The sequence below is a fragment of the Polistes dominula genome, unplaced genomic scaffold (genome assembly GCF_049000335.1).
Source record: "Polistes dominula isolate Pdom_NZ unplaced genomic scaffold, Pdom_raw_medaka contig_80, whole genome shotgun sequence".
Lineage (NCBI taxonomy): Eukaryota > Metazoa > Arthropoda > Insecta > Hymenoptera > Vespidae > Polistes > Polistes dominula.
In genome coordinates this window covers 2,391,974-2,404,227 of record NW_028301111.1, presented here as the reverse complement: position 1 = coordinate 2,404,227, position 12,254 = coordinate 2,391,974, and the positions used below count along the sequence as shown (strand labels likewise).

The 12,254-nt window shown below is 30.3% G+C and overlaps 1 protein-coding gene and 1 long non-coding RNA gene across 3 annotated transcripts in view; one reads left to right on the top strand and one right to left on the bottom strand.

Annotated features, from left to right (window-relative positions):
* The window catches only part of twin (CCR4-NOT transcription complex subunit 6-like twin), a 246,481-nt gene that overhangs the window by 48,912 nt on the left and 185,315 nt on the right, over positions 1 to 12,254 (top strand). The gene's annotated exons all lie outside the window — the stretch shown is intronic.
* LOC149031139 (uncharacterized) lies at positions 509 to 4,001 on the bottom strand. The gene is made up of 3 exons (XR_016177988.1): positions 3,737 to 4,001; positions 2,099 to 2,193; positions 509 to 1,636 (listed from the first exon to the last, which is right to left on the bottom strand). It is a non-coding gene; the product is annotated as an uncharacterized LOC149031139 (long non-coding RNA).

Genomic DNA, 12,254 nt, shown 5'->3' with positions numbered 1-12,254 from the left:
TCTCAATTGCATTTAAATGAATGGTAATTAAATAATTATACATTGACGTTTACTTTTTTGTTTAATCGATATTTTTCCTAGTTATTAGAAAAATGTCAATTCAAATAAATTATAATTTTATATATTCATCTTATTAATATATATAATATTATATGTAATTATTATATTAATATAATAATATACAAATTTATAATATCACGTATATATATATATATATATTTTTTAATATTAAATGCATTAAATGAATGTTAATTAATTAATTGTACATTAACTACTTTACCTTTTTTATATTCTTCTTTAATCAATACTTTCCAATATTATCAAAAAAAAAAAAAAATATTAATTAAACTAAATTACAATTTTATAGTCTTTAATTAAATAATAGTCCTAATAATATATGTAATTATTATATAATAATATATTAATAAATACAAATTTAAATTATATATAGAATCTTTAAGTAATACAAATCATAACATATAAATTGACAAATTTCCTATAATATCTATTATGATATAAACTACATAGATATATGACATATAGTTGTATCAACTATATCATCCTAATTGCAAGTTACCCCTCTTTATCTAACTTTATTGCCTTGAGCTACGAATGAGAGGGAAGGTGATTTTAATAAATCTTATTTCTATTTGATTTTCTACGAGGTATGAAACATTGCTATGCTTATTAAACCAACCTTAATATAAGTACACACATATATTCACATACATATAAATGTATAAATGTATAATAAAACGTATAAGAAAGATCGATAAATCGAACGATTCAAGTGGGACGTAACAAAAACACTCTCTTCATATCTTTTATTTTTTTTATAAATTTCGAAGAATCATGACTTCTTCTTCTTCTTACCAATATACATATATATATGTATTAAAATATATATACATGTGTAAGATACAAGATACGTATATGCATGTGTATAAAAGAAGAAAGAAAACCCCTTTCGTTGTATTTATTTCTTTCTATCCTTTTCACATGATCCACGATTATATCTATGTTTGTCTCTCTCTCTCTCTCTCTCTCTCTCTCTCACTCTCTCTCGTTCTCTCTTACTGTTTCATTTTCTTACTCTTTAATCTTTAGTATACTTCGTGGTGGGCGTAAAGACGATAAATTATCCTCCATCGACTCCGATCAAGCTCGGATGCAGCGGCATTATTAGTCACGACAAAGGCGGCCAGAAATGCAATAACTCACACCACCCCTCATCTTTTAGTTTTGCACTTATTCTTCTTCTTCTTCTTCTTCTTCTTCTTATTCTTATATTTATAATAATTACACCTCGAACACACAGATCTGTTCCAATGTTCCGATGAACGTCCATCGAACGTTCTGCAATATGTTTCCTTTTTCAAATTTTATTTCTCTTTCTCACTTGCTCATTTTATCTTTTCATTTCTGTTCTTTCTTCTTTTTTATTTTTATTATTTTTTTTTTTTTTCATCAACATCATCATCATCATTATCATCTTCGTTTAGGTTTATGTTTTCGTTTTCTCGTGCTTGGCACGTTAGCACCGCCCACTTCTCTCGCGTTATTATCGCTTATCTTAAATAATAAATTATTCGTTTTTCCTTTCCTTCTGTAAAATCATCGGTGGCTAGTGTTATCACTGTGAAGCAGAATATTACTAAGGAATAAAGTAAAATTTCAAATTAAAATTTAAATTTTCCTAGAGATGCAACGAGCAACGAGCAACTAACTAAAAACACTTTTGATTTATTTTATTTTTATTTTTATTATTCTTTTCATCTATCTTTTTGATAAAGAAACTAAAAATATATATATATATTTATTTAATATGCATGTGTATGTATAAGTTAACTTTGTTCATTTTTACAAAAGAAAAATGAAACGACTTTCCAAACACAACCTAATACTTTACTAAATAGTTTAGAATTATATTAAATCAACATTTTGTATATAAACAACGAGATTAGGGTCATGCATTTTCAGTATTATTTCCGGTTGTTTTTCTATGAAATAAATTCATGATTTAATAATCACACTATATAAAAATAAGTAAATGTTCTGTGTCTATAAGCATACTAAGTAAAAATAAAAAGAGAGATACCTTTACCTAACGCATGCTTCCAACCATAAGTTGTTTAAGTTCTTTTAACGACGTATCTGTCCTCTGACTGAATGAACGAGCTTTCCATCCTTGAGCTGAGAGAGAGACAGAGAGAGAGAGAGAGTGAGAGAATGAGAGAGAGAGAGAATCAAATGATTGATTGCCATTATTACCGAAAGCTAAGAGACTAACGGGAAATTACTCGGGTAATTTGCATCGCCGTTTATAATTCGTAGCAGATGGTCAGCCTAATTATCCATCAAATAAGATAGAAAGAGAGAAGAAGAAGAAGAAGAAGAAGAAGAAGAAGATAAGAAAAATAAGAAGAAGCATTATTAAAAAATAAAACGAGATAATCTAAGTAATAGATAATAATATATTGTAAGTTAGAAAATAGATAAATAAATTCTACTTCATTCTATGGGATTAGTGTTTATTATGGTGGGGTTAAAGTAAGCGACGCTTATGGTAGATCGGTATTATACTAATTGTAAGACTCGTTGCAAAAGCACCTTTACTCTCAGATCCGTTCAATTTTTTTTGGTTTTTTTTTATTTTTTTTTTTTTTATTCTCTTTCTTCTATATTCTATGTCTGACCATAGAATATCGTTTACGCACGGTCGACCATAATTCATGATAAACCAGGTAGAAACGCGAATCTTTGCTCTATCGAAGTTTTCTTTCTCTTTCTTTAACCGGTGCTATCGTTTATTACCGTTTGAATGCGGTTATGTTCCTCGACTATCAGACTGCATAACCTTTGCCCTTGCTACCATTAAACTCTCTCTTTCTTTCTCTTTCTCTCTTTCTTTACAAATGGTTAAAGCTTAACGAGAAAAAGAGAGAGAGAGAGAGAAAAATCGAGAAATTACGTTTGTTGTTTTTACTCGATGAAAACTTTCTCTCTCTCTTCTATCCCCTGTTTGATAAGACAAGATTGGTTAACAACTATTAAACGATAAACGATTCGATTCATTAACGGGATTTCATTTTAAAACTATTTTTTTTTTTTTTTTTTTTTTTATTTAATTGTATTTTTAAGAATTCGAATTATTTCTTTAAAAATATCCGTACTTATTTTTAATCCTGTAATAATAATAATAATAAAATTATTGAAAATAAAATCACAGACAGGTTTTGTTGTTGATTTGATTTCTTTTTATATGTCATAGAAAAATTAGTTTATTTTTTATTAATAATATGGAAACTTTACTTTGTATAAAACATACACACGTATATAAACGAGGACAATTATCTTTCACGAATAAACGAATCTCAGATAGAAAGGGAAACAGAAAAAGATTTAAAAAAAAAAAAACCAAAAAGCAACAACAGAAAATTCAGAACGTTTTCACGTATATCACTTATACAGTCAATTCAATTCAAGTGAAATTCAATTAAAGAAACTAGACTCCTAACTGTGCAATTTCTCTCCAACTCGTTTTAATTTGCCGTTCGTGGCACGTTGGTAAAACAGCAGAAGGCAACCGAATAGATAGACAAGCAAGCAAGTAAGCAAATAGGAAGGAAAATGAAGAAAAGAAAATCAACGAGAAAATTCATTTAGTAGAGAAATGTGAAATCTACTCTTTTACCTTCGATAATGATCACTTTGACAAATAATTTACAAAACTCACAGAAAAGATTAAGTTAGTAGTAGTGGTGGTTTTCGGGTTTGCAAATTATCATCCGACAAACCGTATCACATAGTCGCAAAAGCGCAGTTTTATTACGTTCATTAGCTCATTTTGTTTCCTCCCCACCCCTTCTTTCCCCCACTCTTCCCATTTTCTCCTTTCGTATAATCCTATTAATTTAATATTCCAACTATAATTCCATATATACCGGGTAAATAATTTATCCTCGTATATTATCTCTCATTAATTTGGATAAATATTTGTGTACCGTATTTATCCAGTCTTACATATATATATATATATATATATATATATATATATACATACATATACATATACATATACATATGCATATAAATATTAAATAATGAATTATTTAAAAATTTTCATTTCTTCTTATTTTTCTTCTATCCCAATTTGTCATTTATTTTTCATTTAATTAGAAACAAATTTCTATTTCAATTTCTTTTTCTTTATATTTTAGAAGGAGGGGTATGGGATGGGAATGGGAGTAAATGGAAGGGTTGAAATTTTCCATGCAATCAATTACGATACGTTCATAACTATCCCGTTTTCTCTATCTCGTTATCTTGACTGGGTGTGATAGGTTGATCGTTGAATGGGGTTTGGGGGAGGGATAGGCAAATGGTTAAATGCAAACACAAACACATATGCACATACATACACGCGATTTACATGAATGTAACGTATAAATAAACAAACAAACAAAACTAACTAACAAACGTGTGCCGTCCGCAGTGAAACGCCCGTGGGCGTTCGTTTCCCCACCGTTCGGGGGTTTCCACGAGTTGCTGCCCGTGCTAGGAATATCTAGATAGATAGATAGATAGATAGATAAATAAATATATATATGTAACTACATACATGTATATATATATATATATATATATATATATATATATATATATATATATTATTTACCTATGCTACCATCGAGTATAGGTTGATAGGCCCCACGTTGATCGTGAAAAACGTTAGTTCGACTGTTAACGTTCAAACATTTACAAATGTTTCTATGAAATTACCTAGAACTATCTAATAATAGAAACAAATCCTAGAAACGTTTACTTTAGATTTTGTATTTTATAGATCTCGTGTGTTAACTCTTGTTATTATATTAATAAATATTGTATTATATTATTATAATCAATAACTTTGTTAATACTATCAAGAATACTTTGGTAATCTTCCATTTTTCTCGTATACCGTTAGTTTTACCAAAGAATTATAGTTTTTATCCTAGAATGATAGGCCAATCACACCACCAGACGAGTATTCGTTAGAACCAAGCACCTGAATCGAAACCAAAAAAAAAAACTACGATATCAGCAGTTAAATATCTTTATACGGATTTTTCATTTGATTTATGTATATTCCCCCTTCTCTTTTTCTTTTTCTCTCTTCCGATTGGGCTATCATTCCTCCTCCCCCTACGAACACCACCACCACTACCTCCACTCCCACCCACTTAAGTGGTAGTAGTACGTAAATCTTTGAGATGTAGAAATAAAAAAATAATAGCGTATACTTTTAAGAAAATGTTCGAATGCAAATTTATTTTTTAATCAATAGTATTTAATTATTAAATAGTAATTAACACTATGACGTCCGGTGGTTCCACGTTGGTGCCATGCGAAAATTATCGAGTAAGTGTCCGTAGCTCCACGTTGGTGCCATGCGAACACTTTTGGGTTAGTGCTAAGTAGCTTCACGTTAGTGCCATGCAAAAATTATAAGGTAAGTGCCGGCGGCTCCACTCTGGTGCCATTTTGAAATTATCGCGCAAGTACGATATTTTTTTAAAAAATATTTTTTAATTAAATTTTTGATTAATTTTTCTTTTTATTTCTTTTATTTCTAATCTTAAAAATATCGTTTTCAACCAATCTACATTTTGATTCTGTTAAATTTAGGTAAAAGAAATATAAAAATAAAAATGTCTATCTATCTCTTTCTATATATATACAAGTATATTTTTAGAATCACTATTCTTACAATTCGTATTGAGGCAATACGTTATTTCGATACTCGAGAATAGCTTGCTGTTGCTACGATTGGCATCATTCCCAAAGTTTGTTCTAGTTTTCCGGTAAACGTCATTTCAAATCGACTATTTCCTATCGAACGTATAATTGACCGCTAAGATTCTTTTCCGTGGGATGGGGATGAAAGAGGAACGGGGGTTCAAATAACGTCATCCCGTCTCGTTCCTATTGCATTTTTTGATTAAAAATAAAAACATGCACACGTGTACGTTTTATTTTTGTTTTTAAAACGTGTGTGTGTTTTTTCGTTTGTTTATTTCTTTTTATATTTTACAATCGCAAATCGTTCACCGTAGGTTGAAAATCGTTATTCGAAGAATTTCATCGATGTTTCAAATGCGTCTGTTATGAGGGAAGAAAAAAAAAGAAAAAAATTGGGGAGGGTTTAAAATTTACAGGGACCGTGTGTTTACGCGTTTCATTAAAACCGGAAATGTTTTATGGGTTAATTAAATTTGGAACTGGAAATTCGCAAGAGTAACGACGGTAGATAGGTAGATAGGTAAATGTGTAAAGGAAAGAGAGAAAACGTTTAATCTTCTCTGCTTCCTATTTTCAATTGATCCTCAAATATTTCTAAACGTTCTTTGTCCACTAACAAACAACAACAATTCTTTAATATGAAAACCATTTAATCAAATAATATATGCAAATTTATCTAAGCAGTATTTTTTTTTAAATAAATAAACTAATACTAAACCAATGACAACGTGCTTTAAAATTTAATAATTATCAAAGCAACCAAAAAAATATTAAACAACAATCGTCTATCGCATAATTGATACAAAAATAATAAAAGTGATTTAAAAAACAAATTACAAAATTTATTTACAAATTCTATTCATGTATACATAATACATTTCTTATATATTACAAAAAACGTATTATACAATAAAACTGTAAATATATATATAAGGAATGGCAAATAACGTAAGAATGAATACACTATTCCACCCTTCCTTCTTTTTCTCTCTCTCAAAAAAAAAAAAAAAAGAAACAAAAATCTTTCTCTTTATCCCTTTCCCCGATATCATCTCAGTACGATAAATCATGCGAATATCCGCGATTCAGAAGCGGAAGTCGCTACCCACAAAGATTTATAGTTTTCTCGCACGCGCCTTCTTTCTCTTTCCCTTTCCATCCCCTTCTCTTACTTTTCCTGTCCGAGAAAGAGCTCCTACAACATTTTTTCCTTTTCTCTTTTTTTTTTTCTACTTTTTTCTTCTTTAGTTCGTGACCGAGAAACGAAACCCTCCCTGAGTTTCTATCCGCTTCATTAACGCCTTCTTTTATACTTTTACTACATTTCATTCGGAATGGATTTCTTCAAGAAAACTACTTTATCTTTCACGATATTTCTCTCTCTCTCTCTCTCTCTCTCTCTCTTTCTCTTACTTTTTTTTTTAATTTTTATTTCATATATAATTAATAATATTATTATTATTTTATATGTGTGTCTTTATCTCTCGTGTCAGCTTCTATTATATGATTTTTTTTTTCCATTAAATATAAAATATATTTAAAAGTTTAATATTTCCAATTAATTATTGAAATGATTATAATAATTAATATGTTAAACGCCATGCTAATTTTAAAAGAAATCCCCTAAAGGCTAAAAGTATTATTTGGTATTTACGGAAAGCTCAGTGTCAGTCATCAATGACTGACGTTCAATTTCACGTTGTGACCGCGGGCGGCGCTAATGACTGACGGGGATTTCCCTGCTGCGTTTGGAGGGAAAAAATGCGAAGAGCGCGATAGGGTTTCTGGGTTGTTTTCTTAAAACAATGGATTGCTTCTGCTCTGAATCAGTAAAATTTGTGTATTCAGTGAAGTCCGTTACATTTGCAGGGCATATAATTTTTATTTGTTGTAATAATATTACTTATTTCAAAGTTTTTTTACATTTTTTCCCATACACACGTAATTAGTGCCACTATTTTGGCATATATCTGATAAACTACGTTAGCAGTTAAATTATTAAGAATTCGCGTGTCGCTCAACAACTTGTTAAGTAATATATTAAATAAATAATAATTGATTAATAATTTTTACACTTTTATTTATTATATTTAATACACTTTTCTAATTTAACTGAACTTAAAAAACAAACATATTTGTTTAATTATGTTTAAACATTTTTGTAATAATACATATAAATTGGTTCTACTTTTTAAAAATACTAATATTAATTTTTTGTAACTTTTATAAGTACCAAAAAAAAATGAATACAATCAAATTGTACTTCTCTTTGGAGTTTTAAATTACGGATGACTAAAGATTGACCAATACTACTGGGCGTATCTAATTGTAAAATTTAAAGCTTAAAACATATTTGTTTAATTATGTTTAAACATTTTTTTAATAATACATACAAATTGGTTCTCATTTTTTAAAATACTTATATTAATTTTTTGTAACTTTTATAAGTACCAAAAAAAAAAAATAAGTACAATCAAATTGTACTTCTCTTTCGAGTTTTAAATTACGGATGACTAAAGATTGGCCAATACTACTGGGCGTATCTAATTGTAAGATTTAAAGCTTAGCTTAGGGGAAGATCGATTGAGACGAAGTACATTGATCTTTCACCGAGTTAATACCCAATAGAAAAGATTCCTTTTATTTTTCTTTTTCTTTTATTTTATTTCATTCTCTATCTCTATCTCTATCTCCCTTTCTCTACTTTTTTTTCTATCTAATCAATTCAATGAATCCATAGAGGATTTTTGTTGAAAAACTTCACAAGATTCAAGAAAGTTTTCTTTCAATTCCATTCACGTATCTTCTTATCTTATCTTATTATTATTTCTATGGTGTACCTATATCCTGACATTACCCAAGATAAATATTCTTGTTTTTCCAACGGAAAAGTTAGACGGATATTGCTAGTAAATGGCATAAGGCTGCTATCGTAAATTTTTAAAAAGGGACGTGTATAACTGTATCCACGATATATTTCTTCGAACATATTCCTTCCCATTTATGAGTTTTCCTATACACACCAAACTATACATACATATATAATATATGTACATAAAAGTTAGGGATCATTATGATAATTAAAAAGAACAAAATATTTGACAACAACAAAAAATCAAATAAAAACTTTTAACTTAAGCCTAGTAGTTTTATTCAACAATCCAAAATGACAATTAACATTTTATATATTTCGTATGATTTTATTTTTTTTTTTTGTATTTTGTAAAGAAATATAATAATTAGTAGAAATGGCAAAAAAAAAGAAAAATATGTTTTAATAAATTATTCTCGTTATTAAAAGATGATAAAAGGTCAGCAATAAATATTATTTCGAATTAAGTATACGTGTCTGACCGGAAGACGTTAGCATTCGTTCGTTCATTCGTTCATTCGTTCATCCAACGTCTCGTGGATTCTTTAGAAATCCTAAGATGATTTGCACTCGAGTGTTAGATAGGTAGGTAGGTATAATTCCTAACGAGTTAGGCGAACTTTCATCGGTGGGGTCACCGTTATGCCCATTTGTCACACTTAAATTTAGCTCCATCGTAATTTTCGTCCTAACCGTTTGACGTAAAAGACTGGATTTACGTACGTTTTACACGCTCAATCGAGTACCTCGATCCTTTACTTACGATTCACAACCTGATCGGGCCGTTTCACTATTTATTTCTATCTCTCTTTCTCACTATTTTTTTTTTCTCTCGTACTACACGTCAGAGTTAAAAAGAGAAACAGAAAGAGAGAGAGAAAGAGTTTTCAACAGGATTTAATAATAATAAAAATTCAAACGAACTTCAATCATCATTCCACGTTATAATTATGAAAATAATTTATCACTTCGATAAAAGATTTATCAATATTAATAATAATAATAATACGAAATGAAAGGAATATATTTATCTATATCAATTTTCGTCGTTTAATGTAAAACGAAATTGGGGGAGGGGGAAACTTTTCCTAATCGATTAATAATCAATTTTCATTATTAAATTATATATATTATATACCAGAGCTTACAATCAGATGGATCCAAAATTAAGGCGGGGGAATGCAATTTATTCGATCAATATTTATTATAAAATATCAATAATACCGTAATATAAAGTGAAAATCGGTATTATTACATCAATTAAAGTACAATTCTGTATCAGCATTTATATAAAAAAAAAAAGAGAGAGATAAATTTACAGTAAAAACCATTTAATCAAATTGAGAGAAAAACTATACTAAACCTTTAAATATTATTTAAACCAATTATGAATTATCATTGATGCAGTTAAAGTATATGTTTTAAAGTGCAAACAACGTTCAGTCGGTTTTCTACTAACAACCAATTAAACCAACCAACTAACCAACCAGTGTTCAGATTTCTGCTTCGTTCAATAACTTTTAGCTAGAAACGCGTAGTATGATATAGTATGATGAGAGACAGAGATGGATATAACTCTATGACTGCGTCCTCCTATTTTGACGGAACGGATACGAATTTACGAACAATGCCTGATGATCAGCAGATGGGGATGCTGCTGGTTACTGGTTACTTGCTACTGGGATGATACTACTCTTTCAACCAGTACATCCCGTAGTAATTTTATCGAGAAAAGTTATCATAGAAAATGAGAAGGTTTCTATTGTGCTTGAAAATCCTCCTAACTCCTCTCTCTACCCCATCTTCCATTGCCTTTACTCATCCCTTCTTTTGTTCTCTCTCATTTCCTTTTTGTACCAAAAAGATACTAAACTCAAAATTGCGTTATATTTCTGACTCTACTTGTGTATACGTATAAGTACACATGTACACGCTAGGATTGTTTCATTGTGATTAAATGTGCAATTGCTTTTTTTTTTTGCTAAAAATTTAAATAATCTTGTTGAATGTCACAGCATTAGAGAGGTCCTATTGGGTAGAGCCAATTTTTGGAATCCCATTTTTCGACGATCGTCCAAAATTATACAGTTACATCTAATAAAGGGATGGAATCTTTTTAAAAAAAAAAAGACACAAAAAAATAATGTATATATATTATATAAAATTCGGTTTTACTCTAAGGCAATACAATTTTCGTATACATCCTGGCCCCTCCTTCCACACCCCATCCCATCTTCCCACCCACCAAAAGCAAGCATAGAGAGAGTTCGCTTTTGCCGTTCCAATTTCAATAGCCAAGATTTTTCGTAGCAATCTTTGCGTGTGTATAAAAGAAAATATCATAGCGATCACTCGAAAAGAAATTCTTTTCTCAATGTGTATTGGTGTGTGTTGCTGGGCTGCTTGCAGCATGCTTCTTCTTCCTTGCAGCTTTTTTTCGGATGAGGTAGAAAAGTAGAAAAAGAAAAAGAAGGAAATGGGTGGGTGAGTGAGTGAGTGGGTGGGGGGTTAGTTGAATGGTTTGGGTAACTCTATACTTCTTATCCAGAAAAATACTTGAACGGGGAATAAACGAAGGTAGGAAAGAAGAGGCACAAAATGTCGGCCTTGAGAAAACGAGACAGAGAGAAAGAGAGAGAGAGAGAGAGAGAGTATGAGTTGGGGTGGGGGTTGTTTTGATTTCAATATCGCATAGAAAAGGATTTCACCAGCCGAGACGTTTGGATCTTCTTATTCCCATACAAGTTATTCTCCACGTTTAGAGAGAGAGAGCAGAGTAGAATGGTGGAAGAGGGTGAAGTAGGGGGTGGGGATACGACTGGTTGCTGTCTTCCATATCGAAAGATTTGCATTCTGTTCCACGTTCAACTTCTATGCACCGTCGTCTCTACTCGTCTTTCTCCCTTCATCCTCATCCCTTTCCTACCCTGTTTTCTTCTCTCCCTTTTCTTCTCTCCCTTTTCTCAGTTACTACTCTCTTACTAGGACACATCCACGTTATTTCGTAGCAGGATGGAAATGCCAAGCCATTTCATAAACATGAAAGTTTCGTTGACGCAGGTGGAATAGTAAAATAGCGTTGTTCGAAGTGAAATCTCGCTTTCTAGAAGACAAATGATGGCGATGATATTTGGAGGGGGGCGGGTAGAGGGAGGGCCCTTTTTCTGGCACACGAGAAAAGAGAGAAACCTAATGGTGCATCGCAAAACTTCACTTTACTGTTTTTTGTTTCCTTTACAGTTTTTTTTTTTGTTTTCTTTCTTTCTTTCTTTCTTGTTTGTTTTCTATCTTTCTATCTTTCTTTGTTTTGTTTTTTATCTTTCTATCTTTCCTTGTTCTTTATCTTGCTTTCTTTGTTTTCTTTATCTTTCTTTCATTTTTCATCTATCATTTTATCTTTCTTTGTTTTTTTTTCTATCTTTCTTTCTTTTCTTTTTCTTTACCCCCTCCTTGAACCTACGCGTTAAGCAATTTTTTTCTTCTTTTCATTTTCGCTATCTGTTTTTTTTCTTCTCTTTCTTTAATTCTTCTTATCTTTTTTTCATCGTCACTTTTTTTCTACTTTTTATTTCTCTTTACGCCTTTTCTATTCTCGAAT